Source organism: Panulirus ornatus, chromosome 36 (genome assembly GCF_036320965.1).
Source record: "Panulirus ornatus isolate Po-2019 chromosome 36, ASM3632096v1, whole genome shotgun sequence".
NCBI lineage: Eukaryota > Metazoa > Arthropoda > Malacostraca > Decapoda > Palinuridae > Panulirus > Panulirus ornatus.
In genome coordinates, this window is record NC_092259.1 from 2,433,135 (window position 1) to 2,445,761 (window position 12,627).

Below are 12,627 nucleotides of genomic sequence, written 5' to 3' on the forward strand. Positions count from 1 at the left end.
GAGGGATGGGTGAGCATTATTGCTTCCAGAGGGATGGGTGAGCAGTTTTGCTTCCAGAGGGATGGATCAGCATTAATGCTTCCAGAGAGATGGGTGAGCAGTGTTGCTTCCAGAGGGATGGGTGAGCAGTGTTGCTTCCAGAGGGATGGGTGAGCAGTGTTGCTTCCAGAGGGATGGGTGAGCAGTGTTGCTTCCCGAGGGATGGGGTAAGGGCAAGAGGAATTCGGTTTCTAAGTGGTGAGAAATGGAAAATGTTGTTTACTTTCAACAAAAGGAAGACGTTGGATGATTCCAGGATAGGAAAGGAGGGCGGTCTGGAAACGGGAGGTTTAGGATAGTGGCGTTCAACCCTTCCGGGAAGAGGGTTTGGATGAGTAGCGTTCTACGTCAACGAAAGGACAGGATGTGTTGGGTTCTACCTTACATAAGAGAGTTGGATGAATGGGGTTCTACCCTCAACAAGAGAGTTGGATGAGCGGCGGTCAGCCTCCAGTAAGAGGAAAGAATGTTCGGCTTTGTATCTTCAGCAGGAGTGAGGAGCGTTCTGCTCACAGCACAACGAAGAAGATGGTTCGCGTTGGATATGCGTATAGGGAAAGGCTCACAGTGAAAGGGGATCCAATTCTAGCAGCACAAGTGGGTGACTGGAGTCTTGTATCCAACTGGAGGGTCGAGGAGGACGAAGCTGTTTGCTCTTAGCAAGAGGGTTGAAGACTTGGCTCTCGTTCCCCAGATGGTTTGAAGAGAAGGACACTTTGTTTCCATCGGTTGGTGGCACTTGAGGCGGGGAAGGAAGGAGGAGGTGTAGGAGTAGTCGAGGGCCAGGTGAGTGTGATGGCACCGTAGGGTGTGACGGCAGGTGAGGACGCCGAGGAGGACCTTGTACTTTGGAGGAAGGAGGCATCAGCTTTATGCAGAGCGTCTGGTCTCCCTTCATGAAATATTGGCTGCTCGCCACCACTCCCTCCACACGGAGGGGTAGTGACCCTCCACTCCCTCCACACGGAGGGGTAGTGACCCTCCACTCCCTCCACACCGACGGAGACTCGCCCTCCACTCGCTCTACACCGAGGGAGACTCCGTCCTCCACTCGCTCCACACCGAGGGAGACTCCGCCCTCCACTCACTCCACATCAAAGATGACTCTACCTCTACACGTCCCACACAGAGACAAACTCGCATTCCACCTTTTTAATATACTGACTCCCTCCAGTTCCCCACCTTCTCTCTAGATTTGAACATAGGCCTTTCCGTTTCCCTCCTCATTCTGATTTATTCTCCTCCTCCTCCTCCTCCTTCTCATCTTCCTCCTCCTCCTCCTCCTCATCTTCGTTGAGATGATGGAAGTTCCCCAATCAGTCGTCCAACCAACCCACTTACGACACGTTATTGCCCATCACCTGTCTTGGTCTCTGGGCCACACACTCACCTGTTTCTCTTCGTCACTTTCCACCCTCCCACTTGGTCTGTCCTCTCTCCCTGATAATGATGACTGGCGGGCAGGCGACGCTTTTGGTGGTGGTGACCATGCCTGCTGCGCTTGGGGGGCTCATGGTAGCCTTATTTTGATCTTCTCAGGCTCTTCTGAACCCGTGGGATAATCGCTGAGCTCCCACACCTGTTTAGAGACTTGTGGGCTCAGCTTCCACACCTGTTTCAGAATCCGTCTTTTCATCAGCTTTTCAAACCTGTTTTATACTTCGTTTCTGCTCCAGCTTTTCACACTGTTCTGTATGTCGTATAATGCTCCAGCTTTTCACAATCTGTTTTGGTTTTCGTATATGCTCCAGCCTTTCATATTTCACTCAGTTGTTTATATATGCTTCATCCTTTCTTGGATTTCACCTAAGTTCCATCATTTTCCCTCATTCACCTTGGCATTCCTGTCTGTATCGGCTTTCATATCCTCTTGACGTATCTGGCCTTCCTCGTCTTCATTCGTTTTCTGAAATTTCACAACTGATTCACCTCTCCAGAGCTTGCCTTTACCTTTCGAAAACGGCGGGAGATTCCATGGATTCTGTTCAACTTTGGGAACATATCGCTTCTGAACTCTTTTGTGTGTTAGGGTTTCGCTATGCCATCTGACGTCGCCACAGAACTTACTGTTTACGTCCACAGACACAGACAGACTGACAGACTTGGGGTCTCAAGCCCTCGGTCAATGCACCTGTCTACGACCCCGTCATTTACGCCACGATCAACGCGCCTCGCGCCACATATCCTCAGAAATATAATTTCCGACATATTCACCTCTTCTTCCCTTCCATTTGCGTTCAACGACATATTTGCCTCTTCTTCCCTTCCTTTTTTCGTTCAACGACATAATCGCCTCTTCTTCCCTTCCTTTTGCGTTCAACGACATAATCGCCTCTTCTTCCCTTCCTTTTGCGTTCAACGACATAATCGCCTCTTCTTCCCTTCCTTTTGCGTTCAACGACTTATTCGCCTCTTCTTCCCTTCCTTTTGCGTTCAAGGCGCAAGACTTATATATCCATGCAACACCTTCGGGACTACAGACAGGTACCTTCAAGCATACCCATCTTTGCCCTTGCACACCCTGAGCTCCGTTCACGTGTTACTTAGTGCATCCGGGAGCCTCAGACGCTTCTCTAACCCTGTGACCGACTCATTTCAGCCCCCAAAGGCTCCATCCGCTGCCTCGACCACTCCCAGATGGCTGAAACACTCCCATTTCCTGCAGGTTTCTTCCCATTTCGTCTTACACTCGATGAAGCTTGTCTGATGCCCCCCCCTTCCCCTTGCAGCATCTCATTACCTTTACTTTTCTTGCGAATAACTCTCAACTCTCTCCCTCTCTCTCTCCTTCCACGCAACTTCCCCAAACTTGGACTCCAGTTTCTGGAGCTTCTCCCTGGACTGGTTCGCCTCCCTTGCTCCAAACACCCTCAGGGTGCTGAAGAACCCGCCCGCCCTCCGCTCCAAGACGCTTCCATTTACCTCCCTCACCACCCTGACTATGAACAGATTAAACTGCCATGGCGGCATAACTCGTCCTTGCTGACGACCTCCCCTCACCGGGCACCACCCATCTTCCTCCCATCATAATACCGAGTCTTATAGTACAAAGTATAGGACAGTAGTGATTAAAAAGGCTGATGGCTCGCACAGACCATCTGATTTGGATCTCTGGCTCCAAGAGGGATGGAGAATATGTGGATCAGGTGTGGATCAGGTGTTTGCGTTGAAGAGTATGTACGAGAAATGCTTTGAGACATTGTAGGCTTCGCAAGTAGCATTTATGGATTTATAATAAAATGTATGATGATAGGTTAGGATACGCCTTGTGGAAAGTGTATATATATATATATATATATCCTCGAATAGACACATGGAAAAGTAATTTCGACGTAGCTTGGTTTCCCGGATCGGTAAAACCACAAAAGATCAGTACTGGTTATGAGAACAATATACCTCAGAGCGAAGTTTTTTCTCAATGTTCTTTTCAAACCCTACATCTGACGCACGTTTATTACCGAGTTACGCAATACGTAAAGAATCCCTTTGGTTATGGAAGAAAGCATTATGTTTTTCTTCCGATTTCAACCTGGAGGTGATGTTATTTTCTTTCCTCGCCATCGTATCTCTGAGGCGACATTAATTTTCCTCAACCGTTCGTGCACACACACACACACACACACCCGACCATAAACACCAGCACCACACAGTAGACTCGGGTCCTGCCCTACCTTCCCCGGCCGGAGGTGTCTGTTTCCCGGGGCGACGTCGTCTACATAATTCAGAGACGAGAGACGAAGCACGCCCAGCGCACCAGGAGGCCAGCGTGCTAAAGCTGAGGGAACCACGGCCGGGCTAACCAACCACACCACCTTACCCTCGCGCGCACCTGAGGGTGGTGGACGTGGCTGTCAAAACCCAACGAGTCGTGGTCCTTGCTTATGGGCCATGCAGGCTTGTGTGTGTGTGTGTGTGTGTGTGTGTGTGTGTGTGTGTTGGTAGCGGCGCCTGGGTCTCTACGGCTGTCTGGATGCTGAAGGCTTAGGGAGGTCTGTGGATGTTAAGATGTGGTGGTCTGTGGATGCTAAGTAAGACCTGGAGGGTCTGGTGGATGCTGAGACGTGGTCTGTTGATGTTAAGAAAGGGAAGGCTGTTGATGTTATGTCCTGGGGGATGATGTTGGAGTGGGGTGGTCTTATGGATGTCAAAGAGCTGTGTATTGTAGAAGTTTAAGCTTGTGTGCTGGTGAGGGCTGTGGGTGCCCTCAAGCTGGGGGGGGAGAAGGGGTGTTGTATGCTTAACGTGAGGGAGGTAATAGGACGAAAACACCGTAGGTGTTGTGGTAAGTCTTCAATCACTCTCTCTCTCTCTCTCTCTCTCTCTCTCTCTCTCTCTATATATATATATATATATATATATATATATATATATATATATATATATATATATATATATATTGTCGCTGTCTCCCGCGTTTGCGAGGTAGCGCAAGGAAACAGACGAAAGAAATGGCCCAACCCACCCCCATACACATGTATATACATACGTCCACACACGCAAATATACGTACCTACACAGCTTTCCATGGTTTACCCCAGACGCTTCACATGCCCTGATTCAATCCACTGACAGCACGTCAACCCCGGTATACCACATCGCTCCAATTCACTCTATTCCTTGCCCTCCTTTCACCCTCCTGCATGTTCAGGCCCCGATCACACAAAATCTTTTTCACTCCATCTTTCCACCTCCAATTTGGTCTCCCACTTCTTCTCGTTCCCTCCACCTCCGACACATATATCGCAACCATACAACATTGTTGGAACCACTATTCCTTCAAACATACCCATTTTTGCTTTCCGAGATAATGTTCTCGACTTCCACACATTCTTCAAGGCTCCCAGAATTTTCGCCCCCTCCCCCACCCTATGATCCACTTCCGCTTCCATAGTTCCATCCGCTGCCAGATCCACTCCCAGATATCTAAAACACTTCACTTCCTCCAGTTTTTCTCCATTCAAACTCACCTCCCAGTTGACTTGACCCTTAACCCTACTGTACCTAATAACCTTGCTCTTATTCACATTTACTCTTAACTTTCTTCTTTCACACACTTATGGTCCCTCCCGAGTTCAAATCCCTTTGGGGGGGCGCGAGAGGGAAGGAGGGTGGCCAAATCTGCCCTCAGTCATCCTCATTATTCCTTAGGATTGAATCCCTCAACGGTGGATCGACTCTTTAAACCCTAATGCCAAACTTAATCCCCCCTCGTACATGATCGCTGACGCCCGGGAGGTGAACGGACTGAAACCACGTCTTCGTAATCGTGTTTATGATCGGGCCTGAAGTGTGTGGTGGTGGCTGGTTCTGCCCCTCCTCCTCCTGGGTTGTGCTGGGGGGCGTTGGGTTGGTCGAGGCTCAACCCCCCCCCCAACATTATGGTTGTGTTAATGACCAGAAAAACAGTGACTCTCCGGTTGTGTTAGCCTTTTGAAAGTCTAAATTTTTTTCGGGGTTGTATTAACTATCGGAAGCAATAGACTTGTGCTGACCGTGCAAGGCGATTACTTTACGATTATATCAAGTACTGAGATCAATGATATTATGGTAGTATTGACTATTAGAAGCAGTTACTTTTACGGTTATATTAAAGCCGTGAAGGTAATTACTTTAACCCGATTGCGTACAGTGGACAACGGGACATAGATGAAGCAGTTTTGTGAACTCGCATTTTCCTCAGTGACAACCAGAGACATTAACAATTGTTAAGTGATCAAATCTACAAATGGGATATATCGCCGTAAAGGGGCTGTCAGAACTTGCAAGCAAAATTATATATATATATTCCTTTTTACATACATATTCGCCATTTCCCGCTACATTTTCGCCTTTTCCCGCGTTAGCGAGGTCTCGTTAAGAACAGAGGACTGAGCCTTAGAGAGAATATCCTCACTTGGACCCCTTCTCTGTTCCTTCTTTTGGAAAAGTAAAAACGGGAGGAAAGGATTTCCAGCCCCCACCCCCCACCCTCACCCACCCCCGCTCCCTCCCCTTTTAGTCTCCTTCTACGACACGCAGGGAATACGTGGGAAGTGTATGTATATATAATCAGAAGCCATATATTTGACAGTGATTATTAAGAGCCGTGGAGTATGTGTATGTGTGTGTGTGTGTGTGTGTCAAAGAGAGAGAGAGAGAGAGAGAGAGAGAGAGAGAGAGAGAGAGAGAGAGAGAGAGAGAGAGAGGGAGAGGTAAAGTCCCCACAGTGAGGTAAGGATTGCTTTGAAAACGAGGCACCAGTGCCATCATGTTTACGAGTAGCGAGAGCCGGAGGGAGGATCATCCCCTTTGGTATACGTCTCGTCGTCACGAAGTTACCCAGCACCGTGAGGTATTAATGAGCATCCACCACACACACCACACCCTCACACACACACACACACACCCACACACACACTCACACACACACACACACACACACATACACACACACACACACACACACACGTAAACAAAGCTGGTAGTCGGATCATCACGCCAATGGAAACCCTTTCTTTGTTTTTCTTTTTAACCAATGCTCATGGCTAAGTCTGAGGGTTCTAGTGAGTTTCGCTTCTTTAATTTTTTTTTTCGGGATTCGAATTGTTTGGTGGTGATTGAGTTTGAGGTTTTCGTACGCGTGTAGCCTTGGCATGAGACAGGAAGCATTAGATCATTCATTCTTCCCGTCAAGTGCTGTGTAAATGTAAATGTGTGTGTGTGTGTGTGTGTGTGTGTGTGTGTGTGTGTGTGTGTGTGTGACCGATCGTACAGTTGCCTTCAGTAACAAAGTTTCAACTTCAAGAGTGGCTGAAGAGTGATAGCAACCACCCCGACCTCCGGGTGCTGAGCGATCTTGATTTTAAACTATGGTGTTGGATCCTCCTCTCTCTCTCTCTCTCTCTCTCTCTCTCTCTCTCTCTCTCTCTCTCTCTCTCTCTCTCTCTCTCTCTCTCTCTTTCTCTCTGCAGCCCTTGAGTTACGCCGTCTTAAAAGAAAAGAAAAGAAATGAAAAATAGCATTTTTCTCTCGTCTTCGCTTCCGGCTTTCAGTGCTGTTCTGATACGTGGTGGATGTGGTAACATAGGCTGGTGGAGAATGATTGGGTGATTTGGACGTTCTCTCTCGATCGTGGTTTTTAGATTTATGTAGTTTTTTGTGTAGTACGACGCCTATGGACGAGTCTCGACCATCAGTTCATTGTGAATACCACTCTGTGTGTGTGTGTGTGTGTGTGTGTGTGTGTGTGTAAAGGAGTAAATACAAGGTACACGTATACGAGGTTATGAGACGGGGCAACACGAGAGAAAAACTCGCATCTCGTAACCCAGATAGTAACCAACACACACACACACACACACACACACACACACACACACACACACACACACACACACACACACACACACGTCCCATTAACTCGTTAATACGACATGGTACGACATGTCCAAGCCCACGGTGCACCATCACATAACACGATCAACTTTCCGTTTTGCAGGAGGCGTTAAGCTTAAGGACTCCAGGTGGGTTTGGCGTGGGTCGTGACGCCCTGGTCTGTAGGTCGTAAAGTGTTTCTTACGAGAGAACTTGGATCCCTGGTGTTGTCCCTCCATTCCCCTTCCCTCCCATCTCGCAACCCCCATCCCATCTCACCCCACCAGAACGAAGGGCTGTGTCTATCTAGGATCTCTCCCATCTCTCCCGAACCCAGATCCCTGGTGTTGTCCCCCCCGTTCCCCTTCCCTTCGCTCCCATCTCGCAACCCCTCAACACCATCCCATCTCTTCCCAACCCAGATCCCTGGTGTTGTCCCCCCTTCCCTTCTCTCCCATCTTGCACCCCCCATCCCATCTCACACCACCAGAACGAAGGGCTGTGTCTATCTAGGACCTCTCCCCAACCTCATCCTCCCCCTTCCTCCAACCCCAAGCGTCTCGCATTCGAAGCGGCCTTTCGAGATGCACCTCGAAGATCCGAGTTTATCAAATGCTTATACAGTACAGGTCGTGTGTTAGCGCCTCGCTCCTCCTTCTCCTCCTCCGCCGCCACTACCACCCTCGCAACCCCGGGCTTGATGTCTGTGTGGCGTCATGGAATGCGTTTTCATCAGGTCGGAGGAGATGAACCTGTGGATTAAGGCGAGTTGAGTTAGGAGGCCGTTAAGCAAGGTAATGATACAAGGACGGAAGGGTGTATGAAGTCGGATGTGGATCTCCCATCCTCGCATGGATGGCGCGGAGCCACTGGATGTAATGAGACTCGTAAAATGCCAGTGGAGGACGGAGGAGGGGTTACGTTTTTTTGATTTTCGTTTCGCCTCCCAATTTTTTTTGACTGGCGAGGCCGTGGACTGAGGTGTCCGTAAGGGCAGAGGTGGGGTTACCATATGCCTGAATGACCCAAGGGTGGGATGCCGTGAACTGAGGTGTCTTCGAGTGTTCATAAGGGGCGAAAAGGTGGCTGTCGGGGTGTGTGAATGACCCAGTGGAGTGGCTTGACGCTCAGTGGGGACATGAGGGATCGGGCTGGGAATCAGATGCCTTGCCGCCAATCGCCTCTGATGCTCAGTTTTCTCTTTCTCTCTCTCTCTCTCTCTCTCTCTCTCTCTCTCTCTCTCTCTCTCTCTCTCTCTCTCTCTCTCTCTCTCTATAGACACAAGCACCTGTAGTGAGTGCCTTTAGCCCTTGAGCGATTACGAGATCCAAGTGTCTTTTCTTGATATATGTAAAAAAACAAAGTTCTGTTGGTATCGAACACTGTCTCTTTCCCGTTGCTTGGCGCGTGAATTGCATTACCATCAGGTCTGGAGCCACGTGAAATGATAGGGAGCTGGGAACGTGAAACGCGACTGTGTTATACTGGGTCATTGTGGCCACTGTGGTATATATTGGCTTGCCGGCGCAGTGTTCGATAATCTCCACTCCAGGGTTCGTTTCCCGCCCGTAACGAGTTAGAATTCATCCGTCCAGGGTCGCGGTACACGATGTTCATAGCCAAAGGTAGGGGGTCCGTCGTGTTCAAGGTCGTGCCGTCGTGTTCAAGGTCGTGCCGTCGTGTTCAGGGAGGTCGTACCATCGTGTTCAGGGAGGTCGTGCTGTCGTGTTTAGGGAGGTCATACCGTCGTGTTTAGAGAGGTCGCACCGTCGTGTTCAGGGAGGTCGTGCCGTCGTGTTCATGGAGGTCGTACCATCGTGTTCAGGGAGGTCGTACTGTCGTGTTCAGAGAGGTCGTACCGTCGTGTTCAAGGGGCCGCACCTTTTGTTTTCACAGGTCGTACCGTCGTGCTCAGGGACGTCGTACCGTCGTGTTCAAACGACTGACTAATGACCTGCAAAAGTATTGAATAAAATGTATATGAAATGTATAGCCAATGTATATACGGGCATGAATCGAGAGGCTTTGGATGCCAGAGTTACAGGAGGTGTTTTGATGTTAGGCTACAGTGAGACTGTGGGCCTTACTGTGATTATATTCATAGGTAATTAAATGCATTGTTCAGTATGGCATTGGAACCCGTTCGTCTATAGTCGGTAATGAGTCGTCACTTGCGGAGGATACGTACGTAAGCGAATCTGATTCTCTTCGGTGAGACTCATCACTGAAAAACAATAAACTCCTGAGAACTCATTAGACGTGGGAGCTAAAAGTTTGTTGACGTTGGGTTGGGGGGGGAGAGGTAAGATATTAGGAAACTTCTACCCAAAGTACCTAAAGCCATCCAGCGACAGAGAGAGAGAGAGAGAGAGAGAGAGAGTAGGGAGAGGCATTCGAATGCAAAGACGAAATGGTTTTCGAAATGACATTTTTGTGCAGGATCCTGTTAGAATCGGGTGCTCCACACGTGAAGGACCGAGGACAAGAGACCCGATGGTTTATGACACAAGTTGTCTGTTACCGGACAGGACACGACACACACACACACACACACACACACACACACACACACACACACACACACACACACGAGGATCCATGGGATTTGAGTTAAAAGGCCTAATGGTCTACTGGAAGACAGTACATGGGAAGGACAGACAACAAAAGCCCTGATGGTTTGCGACCAGGTTATCTGCTGTAGGACAGTACATGGGAAGGACAGATAACGTAAGCCCTGATGGTTTACGACGAAGTTATCTGCTGGTGAACAGTACATGGGAAGGACAGATAAAAGCCTTGATGGTTTACGACGAAGTTATCTGCTGGTGAAGAGAATATGGTAACGACAGATAACTGAGGTCCATATTGGTCTGTGGCGAGGTTATCTGCTGGAGGACAATACATGGGAAGGACAGATAACAAAAGCCCTGATGGTTTACCACGAAGTTATCCGCTGGTGAACAGAATATGGTAACGACAGATAACTGAAGTCCATATTGGTCTGTGGCGAGGTTATCTGCTGGAGGACCATATTGAGAAAAGGACAGATATTGATAAAAACTCCTTTGGGGGAACAGTGCAAGAATAGATTAACAGGAACTGTGATGGTCTCCGACCAGTTAATCTACTGCCAGTCAGTACGTGGGGAGGAAGGACAGGTAACAAGACGATCTAATGGTCTATGATAGGGTCTATGTTGGAGAACGGCAATGGGACCACTTAAGCCTTAATCCACAGTAGATGGAATCGGGGGAGAGAGGCAGACAGCTCTCGGGTTCCACAGGACAGACATAGATTCAGTGAAAGAGGATGGGCAGAGCATGAGGTGTGTGTGTGTGTGTGTGTGTGTGTGTGTGTGTGTGTTGGGAGATTCCTGTGTGCGAATCGAGAGAGAGAGAGAGAGAGAGAGAGAGAGAGAGAGAGAGAGAGAGAGAGAGAGAGAGAGAGAGCTAGCTCGTGGGTTAATGAGGTCATTAGGATCTCTCTGTCTCTAGTTGATGATAGACGTGGACACGTGTGGTGGTGAATAGGTAATCGTAGGGGAAAAAAAAAAAAAAGTGTGAAATCAAGTGTGAAATCCATCCTGTGAAATTCATGTAGCGAGTAAAACCTCTGGTAGTGGGGGGACGTCTTTGTTACAAAAAGTCATTGCTGATGGAGACAGAGAACATCCGAGTACTTCTTTTACTTTGGTTGTCTCTGTCGTGTTCTTGTTTACAAGAACACGACAAGAGACGATGAATATTCGAGCATTTCCTTTGTTTTGTTTGTTTGGTGTTCTTTGTTTACAACACACTGCATCCCTTAACATTAGTCCACTGCTGATAGAGACAATGAGTATTCGAGCATTTCTTTTATTTGTTTAGTGTTCTTGTTTACAAGATGGTTTACAGTAACGTCTGTTATTTCATTTGGCGTTTACCTGGTTAACGTTAATTTGTCGTGGTCGTTTTTTGGATTATTTCTCTTCGTAATTTTGGCTCCGTCTTCTTTTTGGATTATTTCTCTTCGTAATTTTGGCTCCGTCTTCTACTTTTTGACTCGAACGTTTTTATGAGCATCAGTGAAGGACCTGAGGTACATAAGACTGTTCAACGTAAGGGATTCGAACCTCCAGACGTCTTGAACGAACTATTTTTACCTTACTTATGATGGCAAAGGAATGAAGCTACGTCATTCATTAGTTACCACGAAATTGGACATAACAATAATAAATTGGATATAAATATAAGTAGACGATAAATTGGCCTTTGCATCACGGTTATAGCGACTTTAAATGGCTTGTGGCTGAGGTAATTGCCGAGGTAAATGGCCTATAGATACAACGTGCCAATGTAATTCAACCGTAGGTTAGGTAATTAGATAATTAAACTTCCCACTCGAAGCGTAATGTAACCCAGGGATCGTATACAGTGCATGCGGTGCAAGAGAAATGATTTGGTGTTGGCGTACCACCCCTGAGCACGACGGTACGACCCTTGAACACGACGGTGTGACCCTTGAGCACGACGGTACGACCCATGAGCACCACGACGGAACGATTCTTGAGCACGACGGTGCGATCCTTGAACACGATGATACGACCCTTGAGCACGACGGTACAATCCTTGAGCACCACGACGGTACGATCCTTGAGCACCACGACGGTACGACCCTTGAGCACGACGGTACGGCCCTTGAGCACGATGATACGACCCTTGAACACGACGGTACGACCCTTGAGCACGAGGATACGTCCCTTGAACACGACGGTACGACCCTCGAGCACGACGGTACTGCCCATTGAGCACGACCGACGGTACGACCCTTGGATTTACCAAATAGCCTGGCATTTGACCTTAAGGGTCAAGGTCAAAGGACAAACCATCGTAAACCCCAGGACCTCGCGCACACGCACAGTCGTACACAGGAGCTTCGAGTCGAGATGGATGGGAAAACCTCGTTTTGTTAACGTCATAAAAATCTTATCCACTTAGAGGAAATTGCATGACAAGGATTTCCTCCGTTCCATCCCGGGACTTTTAAGATGTACAGGAGTGCATGATGTGCATGTAATGACATGGTAAAATGAGTGCATGGTTCATGCCTGACTAGATATAACTATACTACGTTCTTATATATATATATATATATATATATATATATATATATATATATATATATATATATATATATATATATATATATATTCCTATGAGTCCACGGGGAAAATGAAACACGATAAGTTCCCAAGTG

At 48.0% G+C, this 12,627-nt stretch overlaps 1 protein-coding gene across 1 annotated transcript in view; it reads left to right on the plus strand.

The window, feature by feature from the left end:
- The window catches only part of LOC139760255 (atrial natriuretic peptide receptor 1), a 469,288-nt gene that overhangs the window by 211,823 nt on the left and 244,838 nt on the right, over positions 1-12,627 (plus strand). The gene's annotated exons all lie outside the window — the stretch shown is intronic.